We start from the raw sequence: 6,000 nt of genomic DNA, 5'->3' as shown, positions 1-6,000 counted from the left end.
TTTCATAATCTGCACTGTCCAATATGGTAGACATTAGCCACATGTGGTTCTTGAGCGCTTGAAATGTGACCAGTGTGACTAAGAAACCGAGTTTTAAATTTTATTTAATTTAAATCTAAATAGTACACATGGCTATTGGCTACTGTGTTGGACAGCACAGATCAGAAGAGTTCAGAGAGAAGAGTTTTTCTTTTATTTGTAAAACGGGGATAAAAATCAGCCCCATCTGCCTCATAGGGCTGTCTGAAAGAAACGAGATGAGTAATGTGAAAGAATTTTATTCACATAAGGGATCTGGAAAGATAGCAGTGTGAACAGAGTGGGCTTATTCTTATAGCTCTTTGTTAATATTTCTGTTTTATGGTCCTTGCTGGACTGGGTTGATTTGATCTCTTTACATTTCTGAATTTCTCATCTGACTTTGAGCTCTCTGAGGATAAGAACAGGTGGGATAGTATCATAGCTGTATGAAAGTAAAAGAAAGTGAAGTCGCTCAGTTGTATCCGACTCTTTGCGACCCCATGGACTGTAGCCTATCAGGCTCCTCCGTCTATGGGATTCTCCAGGCAGGGATACTGGAGTGGGTTGCCATTTCCTTCTCCAGGAGATCTTCCCAACCCAGGGATTGAACCTGGGTCTCCCACATTGTAGGCAGACGCTTTACCATCTAAGCCACCAGGGAAGTCATAGCTGTATCCTCACAGCCAATTGCTGGCATGTACTCATGTTCAAGTAAATAAAATGTGTAGAGTCCAGAAGTGATTGCTGGCAGCAGTATTTAAAGAGTATGGTGAGTGCTGGGATTAAGGGGCACACAGAGAGGAGGGAAGCAGGAAAATAGGGTGGTGAGACTGAGAGCTAGGGCTCCAACTCCTGACACTCAACATTCCAGGGCCACCGGTGAGCCATTCCTGATGCCAGAAAGCTTTCACACAGCTAGGTATCAGGCTCGTGGGAGACTGAAAAAGGTTGGTCTGAGGAGAAATGATCCACTCATGCATTTTGCTTGTTAAGGAAGGCAGTTGAACATATAAATCTCTGCCTAGCTAGGGCCCTGGGGTGGCTGTTGTGGTTTTTTTCTTTTCCTGAGGGTTCCTCAGGCCCTTTACCTTTCAAACGTATTGCTCTTCTGGGGAGCAGAAGAGGGAACTTGGAAACTCTCCAACAGAGCTTTAAGGGACAGAGGGCATTTTTAGTCGTTGTTTACTTATTTAAAAGGAAATTTAAAATTTACTTCTGCTCAATTCCAAGAGTAATACAGGGAAACAAAGAGAAAAGCCCAGTGGGATCCTACCACCAAATCTGATCCCTGGATTTCAAACTTTCTGCCTTTACAGTGGTCCTCCTTGTTTTGGGGCCATGAGAATAAAGACAGTCTGCTTAGGCCCAGCCTTACACACTGATTTTAGCATCACAATAGGCTTGAGCTCAGAGCTAATTCCCCTGGGAAGGTGGCTCTCAAACAGGGCTTTTAAAGGTTTGGAGATTGGGGACATGGAATTTCCCTTCAGTACATACTTGACCTGGTTAGATCTGTCCCAAGAAGGAAGCCAGGCTCCTGTGAGTGCTGGCTGCTCTCTGTCCAGCTGGACTCTTTTCTTGGCTCATGCATTTATGTATGAATTCTGAGATTTGAGCTTATTCTATTTTTAAGCTTCTTACTCTTGTAGTACTTTATTAATATCTTTTTTATAACTTGTGTCAGGCTCAATTGTAATTTATATGTTCACTCTGCAATGTATCACAGATGCACTAAATATTTGTTGAACATTTATTACCTGTCTTCATGGTACTAGGCAGTGACACAAACTAGAATTATTCCTGGGTCCAGCTACTCTCACTGGTCTCCTGAGTGTTCCGTGGAAAAAGCGAGCAGTTCCCTGTCCTTTCCCACCCAGTCTCAGTGAAGTGCCTTACACAGGTCTTTCTAATAAAGAGGCAGTATTCACTGAAGCCTAGATCCCCTGGAGAAGGGAATGACTACCTGTCTTGCCTGGAGAATTTCATGGACAGAGGAACTTGGGCGGCTACAGTCCGTGGGGGTCTCAAAAGGTCAGATAGGACTAAACGACTAACACTAAGCCCTTCCAGGCAAGAAGGTACTATGGAAAGAGAACAGGACTTTTGCAGGCATCCAAATCAGACTTAAAATCCCAGTTCTAGCACTTTGTGACTTTATGACTTTGCATAAGTCCTTCAACCTCTTTGAGCCATAGCTTCCCCATCTATGAAAAGGGGTGTGTGTGTGTGTGACAATTCTGATCTTAAAAAGTTATGAGAAGTAAATATAATGTATATGTGACACTTGGCATATATAAATAAGACATTTGGTGGTAGAGCAGAATTAGAACTGCAGTTAACTTTTATTTTTAAAATAATTGGTCATTGTCAATTCACACAATATGTAAGTATATAAAGTAGGTGACTTGCAGGTGTCCTATTCTGTATGAATTTTCTAAAATGACTGTCTATTGTTTGAGACTGAAAAGAGAGTGAAGTCGCTCAGTCGTGTCCAACTCTTTGGGACCCTATGGACTATAGCCTACCAGGCTCCTCTGTCCCTGGGGATTCTCCAGGCAAGAATACTGGAGTGGGTTGCCATTTCCTTCACAAGGGGAATCTTCTCAGGGATAGACACAGGGATAGAACCCGGGTCTCCCACATTGCAGGCAGACTCTTTACCCTCTGAGCCACCAGGGAAGCCCATTTACTGCTTTATCGCAACTGAGTCACACCAGTTTGATTTTTTTCATTCCCTACCCTTCTGGTATCTTTCTTTCTTTTGTCTGAACCACGAGGCTTGCAGTCTCCTCGACCAGGCATTGAACCCATGCCCCTATAGTGGAAGCACTGAATCTTAACCACTGGACTTCTAGTGCAGTGCCACCTCTAGTTTCTTTCTGATGATTTTTCCGTGAAGAAGAAGCTGTTGGGGAATCAGAGACGAAACTTCAAAGTTCTATTTCTCTCTGACTTGGAAGCAAACTGGACCCGCAAGTATCTCACACCGGCGGAAGGCTACTGGGCTAAACAAGCACCAGGAAGTTCGCTCAGGTAGACGCTAGGGGGCGGGACTTAACAGAAGCGAGGGGGCGGGGCTAACAACTCCGAGTGCGGGGAAGGCAGTGGGACACCGGTCGGCTGTTCTGGAAGGCGACAATTGGGTGAGGAGGCAAGTGACATAATAGCCGCGCGCTCACGGGTTCTGACGGTGGCCGTCGCGTCTGCGTACGGGGAGCTGGTTGCCGCAGCGGCCGCCTGGAATTGTGGGGATTGTGTCTGCCCCTGGGCTGCCGGGCGGGAAGCCGAAGGTAGGGGCAGTAAGGCCACCCGGCCCTGGGCCTGGGCTGGAGGCTCAGGGCCCTGCTCTGGTCTCTACCCGCCAGCGGCCCTGGCGCCTTCCCAGCACTGTTCGGGGTCCCTACACATCCCACCAGTGTCTCTGAAGCGGGACGTGTAAGTGGGCTCTGGACTCCTCACTAGTTTGTGCAGACTTGGTCTCTCAGCCCAACGCTGCCTTCCCTATCTTTCCCAGTCAGAACGTCTCCAGGATACCTGCTTGAATGCCAGGAGAAGAGGCAGTGGGGGTCCGAGACAGGCTTTTGGCTTCTCATTTGTTTTCATTTCCTTCCCTATTCTCTTCTCCCGGTCTCAGTTTCTTCATTTGTCCAGATGCTCCAGGGTTGACATTCTGGTGTCTCTTCACCATATGGAATTGAACGCTACCCGCATTGTATTTCCACTTCGATCTTGTGTTTTCCTTTGCCCTACGTAGATGAAATACTTGCCTGTAAAGTCAGAGTTAGAGACTTTGGTGTGTTTCAAATCACCAGAAGGTTGTGCCTATCCCTGGTGTGTTTCAAATCACCCAGAGGGTTGTGTTTATCTCTGGGCATTATTTTCAGGCATTTTGGATAAAGTGAGGCATGGGTACCTGCCGCTCTCCCCCGGTGGTTCTGATTCAGGTGGTCCCGAAATCCTCGCTTTGAAATTCTCTGCTACAGAAACCAATAGAAAATCATTTGAACTATGAGCCACATGTGGGAAAAACAAGGTAATCAGGAAATACCCAGCACCTGTGAGGTTAGTGTGTGTATGTGGGGGGTTCCTTTGCTCTAGAGGACCTAGAGGGCTGTTTGATACCTTAAAATAACTTAAAATATATGATTCATATGTAAGATTAGTTTTTTAAATAAATATTTTTAAATACTTGGCCTCAAATTCAAGTCCAGCTTGCTTTCCGACCTAAATAAAACAGCAAATTTGTTTTGGGGATTTAGGAAGTTAGATTAAACCTAGACTAGGTAAGCAGGAAAAGAATGAATTCTTCATGTTTGCCAAGAGAATAAACTGATATTTAAAACGCAATGTTTGTTTAGACAGTGTAGAAAATGTGTTTTGTATCTGTGTCCTTTTAGCTCTCAACCCACCCAAATTTCTTTTCCGGTAAAATTATAGACAGATTTGGAGATTGGATAGGATTTTGATGGGAGCTAGGACAGGAGGATATCAGGATTGATATTTGTGTGGAATGGATCAGGACTTGGTCTGTGGCTTCAGTTGAGAACTTGGTCCTTGGGCTTTTTTCTAAATGGAATTAAAATTTTTTTACTTAATTTTGGCTGTGCTTGGCTTTCATTGCTGCATGGCCTTTTTCTCTAGTTACGGAGAGTGGGGGCTGCTTTCTAGTTGTGTGCCGGCTTCTCATTGCTGTGGCTTTTCTTGTTGTGGAGCAGGAACTCTAGGGGCTTGGACTTCAGTAGTTGAGGCACATGGGTCTAGAACACAGCCTCAGTAGTTATGGTGCACTTGGGCTTAGTTGCCCTGCAGCAGGTAGGATCTTCCCGGACCGGGGATAGAACTCTTATCTCCTGCACTAGCTGGTGGATTCTTTACCACTGAGCCACTAGGGAAGCTCGGCCCTTGGGTTTTTAAGGTGTTGCCATATCAGACTTATTTTTACTGTTCTTTTGGGTGTTTAGTGGGTTTAATCTGCAGATTAATACATGTGCTGTTCAGATGAAACTGACAATAGACAAGACTTCCTGCCCCCATTTTACAGATGGTGAGAATGGGTAGTATGTTAGTAGAGATGTGGTAGTGCAGGAATGAGGTTTGTCCTCTGATTCTTGCTCTCTTCCTCTTGCCTGATGTCTTTGAATGCCAGCTATTACTTTTCTGCAGAGGCCAGTTTTGAGCCCTGGTGTGTTTCGTTGACAGGAGAAAAGAATAATTAAAAAGCTGCAAAGTAACAAAATGGCTTTAAAATAAGCATGCCAGAAACTTAATTCTCAGTGAGTAGTGTTCTCTTTTAGAATGGCATGTGTAAGTGGTGGGGGTTGAGGGTAACATCCTGATAATGACCTTTTGTTTTTTCTTTTTTGCCTCCGTACTCAGCTTGTGGGATCTTAGTTTCCCAACCAGGAATCAAACCTGCATCGGAAGTGTAGAGTCTTAATCACTGGACCTCCAGGGAAGTCCCATTAAAAAGAATTTTTTTTTGATATGGCCTTTGTACAAAATAGTTTTGAAAATCCATCTTGAAATTGTCAGAGATGTTTTTGAACCATATGAGAGATCAGTTTCATTAATACATGACACCATACAGTTGCTGCTGTTCTTTTTTTTTTTAAACTACAAATGGCATGGTTAGGCAACCTGTCATGTGACCTCAGATGAATTAACAGTTCATTTGAAGTGGACCTAGTGGAAATGTGAGTTTTTTTTCTTTTTGGATGGGGTGAGCATGTTGCATGGCTTGTGGGATCTTAGTTCCCCACGAGGGATTGAACCTGGGCCCTTGGCCATGAAATCATGGAGTCTTCCCCACTGGACTGTTAGGGAATTCCCTGGACATGACTTTTGATTCTATCACTTATTGGGAATATGACCTCTAACAAATTATTTCACTTTTAAGGCTTGGTTTTCTAGTGGATAAAAATGGGAATAATACTTTGAAGAGTGGTTAAATGAGGTAGTTCCTATGAAGCTTTTGGGACA

General features: G+C 44.4%; 1 protein-coding gene across 6 annotated transcripts in view; it reads left to right on the top strand.

Annotated features, from left to right (window-relative positions):
• The first annotated feature begins 3,072 nt into the window (after positions 1–3,072).
• Positions 3,073–6,000, top strand: part of SIL1 (SIL1 nucleotide exchange factor) — a 257,385-nt gene continuing 254,457 nt past the window's right edge. Inside the window, exon 1 of one of the 6 annotated variants that reach the window (XM_069592170.1) lies at positions 3,073–3,164. The gene's annotated coding sequence lies outside the window, so the exon portion shown is untranslated. Of the gene's footprint in view, positions 3,457–6,000 lie in introns of all 6 variants that reach the window. The other 5 variants (XM_069592169.1, XM_069592173.1, XM_069592168.1 and 2 more) reach the window with 5 other exon arrangements.

Source organism: Ovis canadensis, chromosome 5, assembly GCF_042477335.2.
Source record: "Ovis canadensis isolate MfBH-ARS-UI-01 breed Bighorn chromosome 5, ARS-UI_OviCan_v2, whole genome shotgun sequence".
NCBI lineage: Eukaryota > Metazoa > Chordata > Mammalia > Artiodactyla > Bovidae > Ovis > Ovis canadensis.
Note: the sequence above shows the minus strand (reverse complement) of the source record. Positions and strands in the feature narration are given on the sequence as shown.